The sequence below is a fragment of the Tamandua tetradactyla genome, chromosome 14, assembly GCF_023851605.1.
Source record: "Tamandua tetradactyla isolate mTamTet1 chromosome 14, mTamTet1.pri, whole genome shotgun sequence".
In the NCBI taxonomy this organism is placed as follows: domain Eukaryota; kingdom Metazoa; phylum Chordata; class Mammalia; order Pilosa; family Myrmecophagidae; genus Tamandua; species Tamandua tetradactyla.
The window spans coordinates 17,130,955-17,149,464 of record NC_135340.1 but is presented as its reverse complement, the minus strand read 5'-3'; the positions used below and the strand labels follow the sequence as shown (position 1 = coordinate 17,149,464).

Here is an 18,510-nt window from a genome sequence, read left to right as displayed (position 1 = left end):
TGGGCAAGCGCTGGCCTGTCTGTTGCAATGAGGACATTTCATAGGATTAGGTCATGATCACGTCAGCTGCATCCACAGCTGATTCCATTTGTAATCAGCCAAAGGGGAGTGTCTTCTGCAATTAGTGATGCTAAATTTAATCATGGGAAGCCTTTCAAGGAGGACTTAGAGGAGACAGGTTCCATTCCTGCTTTGGCTGGTGAGCCTCTCCTATGGAGTTCATCCAGGCCATCCATCGGAGTCATCGGCTTCGCAGCCTGCCCTGTGGATTTTGGACTCCGCATTCCTGCGGTCACGTGAGACACTTTTATAAATTTTATATTTGCAAGTGTTCCCTGTTGATTCTGTTTCTCTAGAGAACCCTAACTAATACACAAGCCAAAAAATAATAATTTTCCATAAACCACCTGTATTAGTCAGGGTTCTCTAGAGAAACAGAACCAACAGGAAATATCTGGAAATATGAGATGTGTAGAAGCATCTCACTCAACTGTGGGAACAGAAGAGTCCAAAATCTGCAGGACAGACAGTGAGCTGGCAATGCCAATGAAGGTCCTCAACAAACTCCCCATAAGAGACTGGCTGGCTGAAGGGGAGAGAAAGATTCTGTTTTCTGAATTCTCCTTAAAAGCCTCTGGGTGATTAGATTAAGTGTCACTCATTGCAGATGATACTTCCCTTAGCTGATTGAAGATGCAATCAGCTGTGAGTGCAACCAACATGTTCATGATTTAAGTCTATGAAATGTTGTCACAGCAACATATAGGCCAGTGCTCACTTGACCAGACAACTGGGCACCATCACCTGGCCAAGCTGACACATGAAGCTAAGCATCACACCATCACTTTACTTTTTTTTGCATGGGCAGGTATCGGGAATGAAACCCTGGTCACCGGTATGGCAGGCGAGAACTCTGCCTGCTGAGCCACTGTGGCTGCCCTAATCAAACACTTTAAATTAACGTGTTCAGTGAGTTAAAGGAATCCATATACAAAGAACTAAAGGAAATTGGGAAAATGTCTGAACAAAATAAAGAGATAGAAAGTATTAAAAAGAACAAACAGAAATGTTAGGCTGCAAAGTACAGTAACTGAAATGTTACTTGACAGAATCCACAGGAGATTTGAACAGGCGAAAGAGAAGATCAGCAAACTTGAGGAAAAGATCATTGAAAAAGGAAAGAAAGAAAAAATAATGAAGAAAAAATATAAGATTGAGGGACCTGTGGGGCACCATTAAGCATAGCAATACGTCCAAGAAAAGCAAGAGAGTGAGAAAGGAGCAGAAAAAGTATTTAAAGAAATAATGGCTGCAAAATTCCCAAATATAATTGAAAGGCATGAATATATACACATTCAGGCAGCTCAATGAAATCCTAGCTGGACAGACTCTAAGAGAGCTACATCAAGACACATTATAGCGAAATTTTCAAAATCCAATGACAAAGAGGATTTTGAAAGCAGCAAGAGAAAAGTGACTTGTCACATACAAGTGATGCCCAATAAGATTAACAGCAGATTTCTCATCATAAGCCATGGAGGTCAGACGGCAGTATGAAGGCATATTTAATGTCCTTAAAGAAAAACACTTTCATAATGATAATTCTGTGTCCAGCAAAGCTACCTTTCAAAAATGAAGGAGAAATTAAGATATTTACAACCAAACAAAATCTTAGAGCGTTCACTACCAGAGAACCTATCCTACAAAAAAAACTAAAGGCAGTCCTTAAGGCTGAAATAAAAGGAGACTAGGCAGTAACTCCAAACCATATGGAGAAATAAAGGACATTAGTAGTGGTCACTGCGTAGATAAATATACAATCCTGTATTCTTGTACTTTTGGTTTGTAACTGCTGTTTCCTCCTTAAATAGCTTAGGCAAATGTGTAAAATAACATTTAAAATCTGTGTTAATGATGCATAATGTATAAAGATATAATCTGAAATAATAACAATATAAAAGGGGATGGATGGACAGATATAGGAGTAGAGAGTTCATAAACCACTGAAACTAGGTGGCTATTAGTTTAAGATGTTGGTTATAATTACAAAGTTAACCATTAAGAAAACACCATAAAAATAAGGAGAAAAAGAAAGAAGAAGGAAATAAAGCTGATATACTACCAAAAAGCATCTAAATACAAAAAAAGAGGCAGTGATGGACTAATTGAAGAACAAAAAACCAACAAGATAAACAGAAAACAAATGGCTAAATGGCTGAATTAAATTCTTCCTTTTCAATTCTTACTTTTGATGTCAATGGATTAAACTCCCTATGAACAGGCAGAGATTGGCAGATTAGATTAAACAGCATGGATCCATCTATATATCTGCAAGATACTCATTTTAGGTACAAAGACTTAAGTGGTTGAACATAAAAGGAGGGAAAAAGATATTCTATGCAAACAGAAATCAAAAGAGAGCTGGAGTGGCTATATTATTGTCAGACAAAATAGATTGTCGAAAAAAATTACAAGAAACAAAGAAGGATATTATACATTGATAAATGATTCAGTCCAGAAAGAAGATTTAACAATTGTAGAAATATATGCACCTCACAAAAAAATATGAAGAAAAAATTGACACAATTGAAGAAAGAAATGAATAATTCTACAAAAATAGTGGGAGACTTAAATAAACTACTTTCGATAATTGATAGAACATCTAAGCAGAAGATCAATAAGGAAATAGAGGGCTTGAACTCAGGAATGAAAGTGGGAACATTGCTACCAACCTTACAAAAATAAAATGGATTATAAGAGGGTACAACAGACAATTAAATGCCAACAAATTAGAAAACCTAGATGAAATGGACAAATTCCTAGAAACATGTCAATTACCTAATCTGATGCAAGATAAAGAAAACTTCAGCATAACTATAACAAGTAAAGATACTGAATCAGTATTTAAAAACCTCCCAACAAGTAAAAGTCTAGAACTAAGTGGTTTCACCACTGATTTCTACCAAACATTTAGAGAAGATTTAACACCCAATTCTTTTTAAACTCTTCAAAAAAATGGAAGAAGAGGGATTACTTCCCAACTTATACCATGAAGCCAGCATTACCCTGATAGCAAAGCCTGATAAGACAGCACAAGCAAATAAAATTACAGAGCAATATACCTTATGAATACTGATGCAAAAATCCTCAACAAAATACTGGCAAACTGATCCAACCACATAATCCATCTTGATTAATGCAGAAAAGTCATTTAACAGAATCCAACATCATGTCATGATGAAAACACCTAAAAACTATGACTAGAAGGGAATTTTCTCAACATGATAAACAACATTGATGAAAAACCCACAGCAAATATACTCAGTGATGAAAGACTGAAAACTTTCTCCCAAGATCAGGTAGAAGACAAGGATGCCCACTGTCACCACTGTTATTCAGCAATGTACTCGAAGTTCTAGCAAGTGCAATCAGTCAAGAGAACGAAATCAAAGCCATCCAAACTGGAAAAGAGAAACTAAAATTATCCCTATTTTCAGGTTACATGATCCTCTGTGCAGGAAATCCCACAATATCCAACAGAAAGCCACTAGAACTAATGAACAGATTCAGAAAAGTTGTAGTATACAGGATAAACATGCAAAAATCAGTTGAGTTTCTATACACCAGGATTAGACAATCTGAAAAGGAAATCGAGAGAACAAATCCACTTACAATCACATCTAAAAGAATAAAATACCTAGAAATAATTTTAACCAAAGAGGTGAAAGAATTGCACATTGAAAATTACAAAACATTGCTGAAAGAAATTAAAGAAGACCTAAATAAATGGAAAGGCATCTGTGCTGGTTTGAATTTGTGGACCCCAGAAAAGTCATGTCCTTTAATCCACATTCAGAATTGCTGGATGGGAGTTTTTGTTTTTTGTTTTTTGTTTTTTTTTTAATTATCCATGGAGATGTGAATCACCCAATTGTGGGTCATAATTTTGTATTAAATGATTTCCATGGAGGTGTGTCTCCACCCATTCAAGGTGAGAGTGCTTACTGGAGACCTTTAAGTGGGAACCATTTTGGAAAGAGCTACAGAGCTATACTGCAAGAGACCTTTGGAAATGAAGAAGGAAAACACCCTCGGGGAAGCTTCGTGAAACAAGAGGCAGGGAGAGAAAGCTAGCAGATGCCACAGTGTTCACCATGTGCCCTTCCAGTTGAGAGAGAAACCCTGAACATCACTGGCCTTCTTGGACCAAGGTATCTTTCCCTGGATACCTTAGATTGGACATTTCTATAGTCTTGCTTTGGTTATGACTTTTTTTTTTAATTTTTTTTTTTTGGTTATGACATTTTTATAGCCTTAGAACTGTGAATGTGCAACTTAATAAATTCTGCCTTTTAAAAGCCATCCTGTTTCTGATCTACTGCATTCCAGCAGCTAGCAAACTAAAGCAGCATCCCACGTTCATGGGGATGTTCATTTTCAACAAGGGTGCCAAGTTTTTTATTACTGGTTTTTAATTACTGATTCAGTATCTTTACTTGTTATAGCTATGCTGAAGTTTTCTTGGAAAACTTAATATTGTTAAAATGTCAGCCTGCCTAAAGCAATCTACAAATTCAATGCAATCCCTATCAAAATTCCAACAGCCTTTGTTGCAGAATTAGATAATCTACTCCTCAAATTCATATAGAATTTCAAAGGGCCCCAAATAACCAGAACAATCTTGAAGAAAAACAAAATCATACTTCCTGTTATCAAAACTTACTGCAAAGCTGCTGTAATTAAAACAGTGTGGTACTGGCATAAGGATAGACATATAGACCAATGGAATAGAGTTGAGAGTCCAGAGATAAATGCACACATCTATGGCCTGTTGATTTTCAACAAGGGTGCCAAGTCCATTCAATGGGAAAAGAATAACCTCTTTGACAAATGATGTGGGACAACTGGAAACCCACAGGCAAAAGAATGAATGTGGACCCATGCCTCTCACCATATACAAAAAAATAATTCAAAATGGACCAACGACCTACACATAAGAGCTAATGCTATAAAACTTTTACAAGAAAACAGAGAAATATCTTCAGGACTTTGCAGTAGGTAATGGGTTTTTAGATTTTACACCAAAAGCACAATCAACAAAAGAAATAAATAGATAAATTCAACTTCAACACCATTTAAAATTTTTGTGCATAAAAGATATTATCAAGAAAGTAAAAACACAATCTACAGACACCATATATCGGATAAGCATTTATTATCCAGAATATATAAAGAACTCCTACAACTCAACAACAAAAAGACAAATAACCCCATTTTTAAAGTGGGTCAGGGATTTGAATAGCTATTTCTCCCAAGAATATATTCAAATGGTCAATAAGTATATGAAAAGATGTTCACCAACATTAGCCTTTAGGTAAATGTAAATTAAAAACTACAAGATACTCCTTCACACTCACTAGGATGTCCCTTATTTTAAAAAAACTGAAAATAAGTGCTGCTGAGAAGGCAGAGAAATAGGAAGCCTTGAACATTGTTGGTGAGAACGGAAAATGGTGAAGCCGCTGTGGAAAACAGTTTGGTTGTCCTTCAGAAAGTTAAGTATAGAATTATCGTATGATCCAGCAATTCTCCTCACAGTATATACCCAAAAGAATTGAAAGCAGAGATTTGGACAGATCCTTGTATACCAATGTTCATCATGGCATTATTCAAAACAGTCAAAAGGGGAAAGCAGCCCAGGTGTCCATCAAAAGATGAATGAACAAACGAAATGTCACATATCCGTACAACGGAATATTACTCTGCCATAAAAAGAGGTGAAGTGCTGGTACGTGCTACAACATGAACGAAGCCTGAAGATATCACGTTCAGTGAAATAAGCTGAACAAAAGGGAAAATATTGCATAATTTCTCGTATGAAATACTTAGAATAAGCAAACGCATAGCGACAGAAAGCAGAATAGTGGTTACAAGGGGTGGGGGAGGGGAATTATCGCTAAGCGAGCATGAGTTTTGGTTGAAGATGATGGAAACAGTCTGGCAATAGAGAGTGGAGAAAGGTACACAGTACTGTCAATGCATTTAATGTCAAAGAATTTTTAATTATTAAATTATTAAATTTAATTAATGTATTAAATTAAATTATTAAAATGGGTTTTATGTTATGCATATTTTACAATTAAAAAAATTTTTCAGAAGTTTGAAGCTCCCACCCTTAGTGCAGATATTTGGATGTTTCTCAAGACTGTGATTTGCTGAACATCTCAAAGCAGTGGTGAAGCCAGGAAAGGAATTCCTAGATTTCTGTTTCCCATCACCTAGCCCTTACTGTGGACCTCAGCTTCACAGCCAAGGTAGAATGACAGGCCTCCTCGTGCCAGGCCTGCTGTGCACACGGCCTGAGGACTTGAGCAGGTCGCTTTAGCTCTCTCCAGCCAAGTGTTCATGTGTATTCCCTAGTAGAGGGTCTCAGAGAACCTGTTCTTCTGTATAATGGCACTTATAAAATTTGTAATTATATACTTATTTCTATGATTATTTGTTTAATCGCTTGTTTCCTCCACTAAATCGTAATCTCTATATGGATAGGGACAATATGCTATAAAGCCAATGCCCAGCATTGTACCTGGCACATACTAGCAGTCAATAAACAATTATTGACTTAATGAATGAATGACTATGTAAACTGAGGAAGATGATCTCAAAGCATCCCATCAACTCTTACAGTTTATGATTCTCTAAAGGCAAGAAGCTTTGACTTTTAAGGCCCAAACATCACCTAATAGATTAAGAACCTAAATGAGCATGGCTGTGCTCTACCAGTTACTCTGAAAAAGCCAGGCCTATTAATCACGGCCCCGTATATGGGGAGGGAGTACAAGATGCCATTTCACCCACGGCTCTGCCTCTGGTCAGAACTACTGTACATGCAAGACAGGTCATGTGTACTCGAAGAGATTTCACTCTCCCTTTCCATTTTGTCCCTCAATATTGGAAACCTAACAGTAGTTGATTCATACAACAAAGAGGACTTAGAATTGCCTCATCCAGTAATTTTCAAACTACATTTTAGCAGTGAAGCCCTATTTTTCAAAGTAAATCTTATACGGAGGCTCAAAATGTCTATATTTAAATTTCAATCTCTATAAATAGGTACAGATATGATTTTTTCTTTTTTTAAAGATAGAGAAGCTCTACCCTGGTCGAAATGAGAAGGGAAACTCAAGCTCGACCCCGGTTGAAATGAGAAGGGAAACTCAAGAACATTTCACCTCAGGCTTCCCCTCAATCTTCACACAAGGGCCCCTGCTCCCGCCACCTGTCCTGCCCCCTCTCCCTGCCCTGCACTGCCCTGTAAAGTGGCCTAAGGCCGCTGACACCAGCAGTCCTCAAACAGTTCAAAAGCAGCCGGTTTGAATAAACATCTCCTTTTAACAAACAAGGAAACTCAAACTGGATGACAATCATATTTTTTATTATTCCAAATCCTTCCTGCAGAGAGTATCTTTTTATGCTTCTGGTGAGTAGGATACTCTACAATATTCCCTTAAATATATTTATACAAATCCAGATTATCATTCTCACCGTTTTCTTCTTATAGTTAAGTCACCGTGATTTAATTGTACTCATGTAATTTTATTTTTAAGAAAACAATGTTTGAGGATACAGAGAATTTAATAGGCGCTGCTTTCTTAGTACCAAAAAATAAAAACTATAAAACAATTTAAAAGCTGATCTTTTACAATCACAAGTCTAAATTTTGCTCATGTTTATTATAGACACACAAGTGAATTCAAAGAACATAACATTACATATTGTCAAATGAAACAAAGACTTCCTATCCAGTCATAGAGGTTGTAGATGTGACTGACTTATTACAAAGTAAAAGCTGCATCTACCAAAGAACAGACATGCAGTATTGATCTGGAATTGGCATGATGACAAACTACTTTGCAAATCCTCCTCTTCCCAATTAAGGTGTCGCTCTTGAACTGATTGAAAGCTGTTTGATAAGTATACTTTTTTCAAGATGGTATGCTCAGTTGGGGGTCTTTTTATTAAACTGAAATTCCATCATTAGCTTTGACTAGCACCAGCTGTTGTATAAATTCTGCGTTGATGTAGACCTCCACTGGTATTGCAAATAATGTAGGTGACTCCAGATCCTTCATCATGCAGTATGAATAATTAACACCTGATAAATGCAAAATGAAAAGGACTCTCATTAGAAGACATGTTACTGAGGTCACAACCCTACCACAGCTCCTCAAAACACTGAGCCAAGCAAGACTTTACCGGTAAAAGAAATGTCTCTCAATCTTTCCATTTCCTAATTTTTCTCTATACTTGATCAGAAAGATATCTTATATCTCTAGGATATAAGATCAAATATTTTAGTCATATAAGAAAGTTAAAGAGAGAATCCAAGCTCCTGCACATTCTAACTGATGTTTACCTGCATAATTCCAGATGTGTGCACTGGAAAATGAAATCATTTTGGGGCTCGAATGATGGAATTTCGAGTATTTGGGGCTCGTACCTATCAGGTTTGTTCTCACTTCTAAATAGGTCATAGTCCTTCGCTACTTGAACACAAAAGAGAAGTTTTCCTATTCATGAATTTGGTATTATTTCTATGAGATACATTGTAAAAAAATTGGCATAAAAGAGTTATAGGAAATTCCTTACAATGTTGAATTTATGAAAACATCTACTTCGTGCATTGGTTTTGCCAGGTGGGACTTTTTCTAAATGTGGTGGATGTGCTTCAGGAGATATGTTTTTAACCATGATGAACTTGAATCCTTGGTATAATGAAATACATGAAGATGAAACATCCTATAATAGTACAGTGGTTCAGAGCAGAATGTTTCCAAGTCCAAGTCCTGAGACTCTTTCTTCATCTGTACATTGGAGATAATGTTACTATTGGCTTCATGAGGTTATTTCAAGCTCTGAGTGAGATAATGCATATGTGTTTAGTATAGCAGAGTATACTGGTTTCCTATTGCTGTGTAACAAATTAGTGGCTTAAACATGCTGCATAACATACTCAGTGACTTAAAACCACACGCATTTATTATCTGTTTCCACAGGTCAGTAGTCCAGGTAAATTTTAACTTGGTTCTCTGCTTAGGGCCTCACAAGAATGCAATCAAGGTATCAGCTGGGTCACGTTCCCATCTGGAGATTCAACTGGGGAAGAAGCCCCTTCCAAGCTCACTCAGATTCTTGGCAGAATTCATTTCCTTGCAGCTCTAGGACTGAGGGTACTGTCTTTTTGCTGGCTGTTGGCTGGAAGCCACCTGCAGTTCTTTACCATGGGAACTTCCCCAACATGGCCACTTTCTTCATTGAGTCAGCAAGGAGAGTCTCAAGAGTGGAGTCTGCTAGAAGACAGAGTCTTATATTTTGCAGCATCATCACAGAAATAATATCCCATCACTTTCACCATATTCTGTTGGTTAGAAGCAAGTAGCAGGTCTTGCTCCTCACTCAAGGGTAGCAGGAAGCAGGGATCATTGAGGACCACCCTAGAGTCTATTTGCCACGTACAAGCAAATGAATACATAAATGAATGTGTGAGTGAATGAATAATTGAATGACTGAGTGAATGAATGAACCCAGTACCAACTTGGGTGTTGGTGAGGTAAGCCATAGACCTCTTGGACATCAGAAAACTTGGGAAGTTGTTCTAAATACCAAATAAACAGGTGTACAATAGACTCCGAAGGTAACGGCTCAATAAAATCATAAAGCAAGCATTCAACCTTTGTGAAAATAATGTATTGAAGAGTTATGGGGCCTGAAATCCCAGATAATGTCAGTGTAAGATTTCAAGAATGGGTGGACAATGGGACATTAAAGACAGAATAGGTTTTGGTCACTTTTTTTTTCTATGCTGTATGGTGGGGGTCACATTTCATTATTTTTCCATGTGAGTACCCCTTATTACAGCACCATTTGTTGACATTTTTGTTTGGTTGGTTGGTTTTTCATTTCTTTGGGAAGTGCATGGGCCAGGAATCGAACCCCAGGTCTCCCGCATGGGGCAGGAGAGAATTCTACCACTGAATTACCTTTGCACCCTTAGTCAACTTTTAAAGTGATCATTTTATTGAATCAAAAGAAGAAATTTCAAAGGAAATAAAATGGTCAAATATAATTATGTATATTTTTAACTTCTAAGCAATAAAAATAACTAGTGATAAAAACGAAAAGAAAAACATTCATCATAAATGGAAAATAGTTATCTCCAAGCATATAAAAGTGTATTCAAGCATACATATGAGCACTACCAGTGCCCCAAAGGATAAATGGACAAAGAACATGATTTTGTGACCCATGAAAAGGGAACATGAAATAATAAAATAAAATTGAAAAAATGTAAAACTAATATGGACAGGACAGAAACCTTACAAACAAAAAAGATTAAAGTACCAATTTTTGTTTTACTATCTGATTATTCTCAGATGGGAGAGTAAAAGAGTATAATGATCTGTAATGAACTACAATAGTATTATTCACTACCTGTCTGGCATAACTTCTAACTCATCCTTGGTAGATGGATATTTGATGACAAATAACCCTTAGTCAGTGGTAAGAGAGCTAGTGTGGATGATTGCAGTATCCAGATAACCACAAGTCTTTTCAGAGCATCGGTTCATGTTAGCATGAATCTAACATAGAAAGAAATGATGTAAATTCTTTATAATTTATTTCTAATACCCCAGTAACTGGAAAATGGTGAAGCAGATAAAGATCGGACTCAGAAAGAAAAGAATAGCTGAGCAAAAGGACTGGATACTCCACGGGAAGCGACTCTAGTCTTAGAATGAAATCAGTGCCTTTATTTGAATGAACATTCTTGTAACAACACCTGGGCACCTGGGTTGCTGGGTATAGCAGGGCGAACACCATTGCTGGATTCAACACCCAGGTGAGCACCATTGCTGGATTCAGCACCCAGGGTCAGCACCATTGCTGGACTCAGCATGGAAGCAGAAAGGCATGCAGGCGTTCAGCTCTTCCCTCTCCCTCAGGCCTGTTTGGACAGACAAAAGATATTAGTTTCAATGGCAATAATAAAAGTTCCCAGTGTGTTTGCCTCTTCATGAGCAAGTTATGGTATATCCTTGTCATGGCCAGGAATGAAAGGGCCGCCAATTAAAAGAGTTACTAGTAAGCACTCACTAAATATCTGTTATTGTTATTAAGGATATCTTTATTTCCAGGGGAATGAGGCAGACGAGGTGGGGCTTGTTCTCCTGTGGGGTGGATGGGCTGTCCTGTGGGGCAGGAGCAGCTGCAGTAGGGGGAGGAAGAAGGAGGTCCAGCAGATGAGCACAGTACCTGAAGATGATGATGACACCCAGGCAGCAGGAGGCGTCTGGGAGGTCCGACAGCCTTGGGCAGGTTTCCAAACACAACTGCAGGCTGACTAGCTCCAGGAGATCATGTAGGCTCTCCCTACCAGCACCACCCACGACCCCCACTGATTAGGGCCAGGGCTGGTCTTGGACCTGGAGCAAGGCTGGGGGACAGGGAGGTGTCGTTGGCATGACATGGCAAAGGTGGCTCAAGAGGGAGGGGGGAGGAAGTTAACCAAGCAGGTGGTGGTTGCAGTACCTTTTACAGAGCAGCCACTTATTTTGCACTGGAAGGGAGGAGGAAAGGGTCACCACAGAGGCCACCACAGGGACGAGCAGACTGCACATGTTCTTTACATCCAGCGCAGGTGCAGGCTGGAGGTCCCACTGCCCCACCGCTCTCTTCCCCTCCTCCCTCTACATAATAAATAACCTTGACTCTGTCCCTTAAATGCGATTACCTTAGACCCATTTGGCGGTCCACGCAACATTTCTGCCTGCATCGGTGTGTCTTCCTTGACTGTAAACTTTTAGAATGCAGGAATCAGATCTATGTAGTTTTCTTTGAATAGTGCATATCACCGTAAGCAATTAGATGATTAACACTTTTAAGATGAAGATAATACTTGTAAAAAAGAATAAGATTAATAAAAGCCATTCTTTTTTTATGATTATATCAACAGGATTGGAAAAGTCATACTTACTGGTGAGAAAGTGCCGTGTATCACTTCCAATGCATAATATGAAACTAGCTTTCTTATTCCTCTTAAAGTGTCTAGCATAGTAATCTACTTCTAGCAGTCTAGTGTAGGGAAATAATTAGCAATGTGAACAAAGATTTATGTACAATGACATCGGCACCTAGGTGCCTAGCTATGGGAAAATGTCCAAGTGAAATCTGAAATATCTGTAAGACAGAGGTCATCAAACTCATATTTAACAATTTTAACAGCATAAGAAAATGGTTACATTAAAATAGCAAATGTAAAAAGTATATTCGGCATGTTTTCAACTATGTTTTACTAAAATAGAAAACACTGGAAAGAAATACACCAAAATACTAATATATATATATATATATATATATATATATATATATATTTATTTATTTATTTATTTATTTATCAATATAAATAAGTTGAGCTTTAAATGATGGCAGAGAAATGACTGAGGAGAAAACAATGAGGAAATGGGATGTGTCCAAATGAATGATGTAAAGGGAAACTAACATTTTTTTGAACACCTACTGTGAACAAGCAATAATCTGAGTATTTAATCCTTTTAGTAACCTTTTTAAACAATAATAAAGGCTAAGCATTGGGATAAGGCCTCAAGGAGGAGGCTTGTTTCTCAATGAGCAGCAGTCTCCCTTTTAGACTTAGTGAAAGAACCAGGAAAGCTAAGCTGCTTTGCATGAAGTCTGGGTGAGTACACGGCTGACTTGGACATGGTTAGGAGTCCATCCTCTCTCCTGAGCAGCTAAACACGTCAGTGAAGATGAGAGAAGGAATCTAACAAACAAGGGTTCAGGGTAGGCATAGTAGGGGGAGATGGAAAGAGGGGATAGGCAAGATATTAGCCCTACTCTCCATAGTTCTTAAACCTTGAAGCCCATCTAGAATTGCCTGAAGAGACTTCTAAAGTCAGAGATGTGCAGCTGAGAAAGCACAGGCCCAGGTAGCCATATAAGGTTGTAGAGAAATGAGGCAAGATAAGGAACGGGCAGCACGTAGACAATGGAAGGCTTGGTGCTTGGAACTTCACCTGGGTTTACTCATGTAGCCCCTCACAACGGTGTTCCTTAACAAGTATAGTTTCTCCTCATTCCCCTTCGCGCTTGAATTTGCAACGTTTTCCTTCCTACTGACTTCCTCTCAGGAACATTTACACATCTTCATGCCCTACTCCTCTTCCAGCTGCTGCACTTTACCTCTGTCCTCCCTTCAAAGACCCAATTCTCGAATCAGTTAGCTACCCAAGGTCATTTCCTCATTCCAACACTCTCCTCAGTCCGCTACAATCTGGTACCTGTGCCTGCTATCTTTCTAGGACTGCTTTCACCAAGGGCCCCAGTGGGCTTCTGGTTGAGACAATGGATCGAATACTTCTCATTCCTTATCTTACATGAGTTTTTGGCCATGTCTAACATCTAAGATATAGCATTAGGGACACATGTCTAACTAATGGACAGTCCACAACTTCTTCTTTAAGCCTCTGTTTCAATATATTCCAAACGGAACTCATCTTTTCCCCAATCCTACTCTTCTTACTATACTTCAGTAAATAGCACCGCTACCAAAGTCAGAAACGCTGCGGGTTTCACCAGGTCTCTCCTTACTGTGATCACTGTGCGTTCTACCTCTGAAGTGCCCCCCAAACATGGCAGGCCCGTTGCTCCATCCCCATGACCCTCTGCGAGATCTAGTTCAGATCACCACCATGGCTCATTTGATCTCCCTTGTCCGGACTTAATGTCCATCCCTCCACTGACCCACCAGCACATCTAAGGTATTCCCCCGTAATGCAGTCAAGTAATCCTTCTAATTGCAACTCTGATTCTGTCAGCTCCAACTAAAAATTTTTCTATGACTTTCTGTTGTCCCTAAAATAAAGCCTTAACTTCTTTAAGTGGCTTATAAGATCCCCTTCAAGCTTCATCTTCCACACTTCCCCTTCTCCACACCACACTCCAGCAACACCTCTTTCAGTTCCTCCATTGTAGATGTACTCCTCTCTCTGCCCGTTTCCAGTGCCTGAAAGACTATTTCCTGACTTTTCTTCTGCTTAGGTCCTTGCAAACCCTTAGGTCTCAGCGAATAAACACTCCCACTGGAAAGGCTTCTCTGATCCCCAAGTCCGGGTTAGATATCCTTCTTATGGGCATTCATTGTATTGTAAATGCTCTCAAAACCGACCTCCACTTAACCAACTCACTTGATACACATCATTTCCTTTGTAAAACATACTGACAAAGCCCTGGGCTCACCAATGCTCAAAGCTGGTAAGCTGCTCTCTAGTGCACCCATTTACTTTTGCTCCCACTAGTTGAATTGAATTGTATGCTGCCAAGAGTCAAATGCATTTGTTCTAAACTTATTTTATGCCAGTTTCACTTATTACTGTAATTGTCATACAATTAAATACTATAGAAATTTAACAATATGCATATAGAAAGAACGTTGTGTTTCTATGAAAATTACTGCAGGAGGACATAAATGGGAGCTGCTGAAAATTGCTATCACATTCGGTATAGATAGGACATTTGTAACTGGGAAAAATCATCAAAAGTCTAAACAGAGTCTACCCTCAGATTGATTTCAGGTATGTAAGTTTTTGCTCCCATGTCACTAAATTAAAACAGGAAATTTCAAGAATGTTTTATGGATGTGATTCATGCCAGAAAGATGACCTGGGACTGCGGCTATAGGACTTAAAGAAAAGCCCCGGTGCCTACATCAAAAGATTGGCAAGTTAATGTACATCTATATGTTTTAAGTTCCAATAGAACCCTTAAGGCATGTAATCATTTCTTTTTGAGTCTCCATTTTTACTGTCTTTTTAAATGTCTGTCAACTACTCTGCAACTCAAGTTGGATGCGTGAGCTTCTTCTGTCCTTACAGCTCTGAATAAGAAGCTTATTCAGGCGCCTGTCCCCACCCCCAGGTGATGGGAGCTTTGCGGGCAGGAATCATACTCAAGCTGTACATCGCAAGGCCTGACACGTAATGGGCTCCGTATTTGGGGGATTGATTCCAATTACCAAGATGCAAGAAATGTGGCCAAGGACATACAGCAGTAAATGGTGAGTCACAATTTAAACCTAAGTCAGTGTCATGGCACACTAAGCAGAGAGCGCAGCGAGTTTGGGATGTGGATTTCAACAGCGATCATATCAGAGGAGCCCCACTTAGGAGGGCTCCCCGCGGGCCCAGCCCTGCCCCATGTGCTCAGCAAACGTTAAACATTCACTCTTCCCGGCAAGCTGACAAGGTAAATATTATTTGCTCACAAATTCTGGACATCTGAATCCAATCCAAATATAGAGAAAACCACAAGAAGGCTTTGTGAGTCTGGGAGGGGCTTGGCCAAATGCCCGAGAAGGAGCATCATTTTATCCCTATAGTTACAACTTTCAGAACTGGTGTTTGGAAAGAGGAAGTGAGATAAGATATCTGAGCGTTCTCTAGAGTTTGCCTTTCTCCTCACACATTCACATAAATGTCTTGGGGTGTGTCTCACATGTGCTAGGATATAATTCTTGCAAAAGATGCCATGTTTATGCTTTTTTTCTCTTTGGGTATAACTATATCCTGCAGGTACAACACGTACTGTAAAGCAGAATTCTGCTGTCTCCCCGCTAGGCTCTGCTAGCAGTGCCTCTGCTGTGCCTCTGTTGAGAACCGCTGCCTCCTCCCTGGGCCTGAGGCCATCTTCCTGTCTGCTGGGCTCCACCACGGCATGGTATGTGGGTGCTGCCGCTGAAACTGGGGACCCAGACAGCAGATGGGCCCGTGCTATCCGAGGTCTGTGGCACAGTGGAGGAGAATGCCCCCTTTCTATGCCCCTGTCTACCTACTCTCAGCATGCCATTTCACCAGAGCAATACTAGTTCCCACTCCAAAATCTCACAGAGGCTTGGGTGAAGATGGGTCTTCTGGTTTTCACTCAAGGTCCTTTCTTTTTCCCAGGACCCAGAAATGAGTCTGTGGATAGCTGGACCTGGGGCACATGTGACTGCCCAGAGGTACTTGGAGTAGCTTCTCTGTTCCAACTACTAACATAAAGATTGATAATGGGGCCAGGCTTTTCCCACATGACCCCGACACACTGCCCGTCCCATCCCACCCCCCAGTCCCTCAGGTGAGGTCAGATGATTCGGAAATCTAAAGGTGAGCTCTTCTTAGCTGGCGGGGCTGCCACTTCACTTGCACTCAAGCCCAAGTGTGGGGAGCAGAAGTGAAAGAAAAGCAATCTGAGATCCTGTAAGGGGTGAAGCTCATGGTTTCGGGGACCCTTGATAACAAAGCGTGTTAGCACTAGCTTACGTTCTGTGTTTCTCTGGAAGAGTTTTGCACTTTGCTCAGAACTTTTGGGAGTTGTGTGCAAGGAAATGAAGAAAATATGTGACGTATGATTTTTAAATCCAGAGGTTTAATTTCTGTCCTTGTCCTATCATTCTAGGAATGATAGCGGTGGGATTTAATTCACCATCCACTTGAAAGCTTTGTCTTTGCTGAGTAATCGCTCAGAGCAGAGGACCAAAAAAAGGCCTCTTTGGGTGGAGACAGACAAAGTGGGGGGGACTCTTCCTCCTACACAGAGCTCGCAGCCCACAGCACACGTGGGGGTACAGCACCCGCGGCCCAGCGCTGCGTGACCACTGAACCCACTGGAGGGCAGTTAGTGGTGATTGTGACATGCTCCTTTTTGATTATACACATGCTCTTCAGAGTCGATACCTGGCTCCCTGATAACTGTGTCCCCCCTGCAACCTCCCCGGGAGCCGGCACTGCTGGTCCCACCTCTTCTCCTGCTCCCTCTGCTTTATCACTGTGAGAGTAGATGCACTGCCCACTCAGGAAAGCCTCCTATATGCACTGAAAACGACAAGGTGTTATGTTTAAAAACTAATAAATAATAATAATGTGTTTGAGAGGCTTGGCTCATGTTTTTACAAATAAACAGTCTAGATGTTGCAGGAGTATTGACCCAAAAATAAAAGTAAAGCCCTTTAAACAAAATGTTGCTCAGTGTTCCTCTCTGGTATCTGTTTTTCAATATGATCTCAAATAAATAAAATGCTCTATTCTAAACTTTTAGGCATGACGTTTTTTAGTAAGCTGTCTCCAAAACATATATGGAATTAGGTTTATCTTCGGAGTTTCTTTTTTCCCCTTTCCCAGCCCATGTAAGAACAAGACACTTTTCTATGCACTTCCTGTGGACTGAGTGGATAGTGAACATTTTAGAGTTTGAATTTAAATATTTCTTTAATAGCAGGTGTCCTCTAGTGTTTCTTTATATCTCGATTCTCCTCTCCATCATCACCACCACAAACATCTAGATCGTATTTGAAATTTACAGATAACTTCCACATACATTGTTTCTCTTTGTAGTTGGCCTATGAGGCCATTTTATGTGTTTCATTGAGGGGGAAACTGAGGCTCATGGAGGCTAAATGACTTGCCCAAAATCTCACAACTAGATCAGGCACAGAGCCAGGACTCACTGCACCCCAAATCTTCCAATTCCGCTTCTGCTTTATTTTTTACCCTACCAGATGGCTGTTCCGTGTCTCTAGACGGTGCATTCTAGCAGTGGTGACACTTGACTTGACTTACAAAGTCTTGAATGAAACCTTTCAGTAACCACCCTCCCAAGAGGCCAGTCCAGGGGTACAAACAGTCTGCAAGGAGCCCCCTTACCTCCTTCCACATCTGTCCACACTTTAAAGTCCACATCTTTAAAGAAAGGAGGTGTGCAGTGTTTCTCCCCACACCTGGGGTAGGGTTGCCAGACTTGGAAAAAGAAATACAAGACACTCACTTACATTTGAATTTCTGATAAAGAGCAAATACTTTTTTTTTTAAATATAAGTTTGTCCCGTGCAATATCTGGGACATGTTTATACTAAAAAATTATATATTATTGATCTGAAATTAAATGTAACAAGGCATCCTGTATTTTATCTGGCAGTCTTATCCTAGGAACTCATCCAGAGGGCACCTGAAATGCTTGCTCGGTGCCATCCTGACAAGACAAGACATTGTTGAAAACTTAAAAATTGGAATTTAAGTTCAGGTGGGCGGGCGGGGAGGGGTCTAGCCTTGGTGGCAATGTAGCTATTTTTTCTCTCTCTAATCACTAATGTTAAAAAAAAAAAAAAGAAAGAAACTCTTTGAAAATATGCAGCATGAACCAAATGCTGTGCTAGGAAGAAGCAAGTCTAAGCCTTAGAGGGTGTGGCAGCATCTAGTGAGAGATTCGGACTAGAGGGCTGGACTGAAATTCGGGATTCGAGGATTTCAAACCTGTGAGGCGTCCTGCCTCCAAAAGTAAGCACAGAGGAGCTGGGGCAAGTGGCTGCAGGATTCCGAAACCCCAAGTTCGCCACGGAGGGCAGAGAAAGGAGGTGTGCAGTGTTTCTCCACACACCTGGGGTAGGGTTGCCAGACTTGG

The 18,510-nt window shown here is 39.9% G+C and overlaps 1 long non-coding RNA gene across 3 annotated transcripts in view; it reads right to left on the bottom strand.

Moving 5' to 3' along the window:
• Positions 1-7,424: 7,424 nt before the first annotated feature.
• LOC143655633 (uncharacterized) overlaps positions 7,425-18,510 on the bottom strand; it is a 39,402-nt gene continuing 28,316 nt past the window's right edge. The window contains exons 2-4 of one of the 3 annotated variants that reach the window (XR_013162196.1): positions 11,314-11,857; positions 10,849-11,005; positions 7,425-8,155 (exon numbers count right to left, since the gene is read on the bottom strand). This is a non-coding gene — a long non-coding RNA (uncharacterized LOC143655633). Of the gene's footprint in view, positions 8,156-10,840; positions 11,006-11,313; positions 12,372-18,510 lie in introns of those variants that run through there. The other 2 variants (XR_013162195.1, XR_013162194.1) reach the window with 2 other exon arrangements.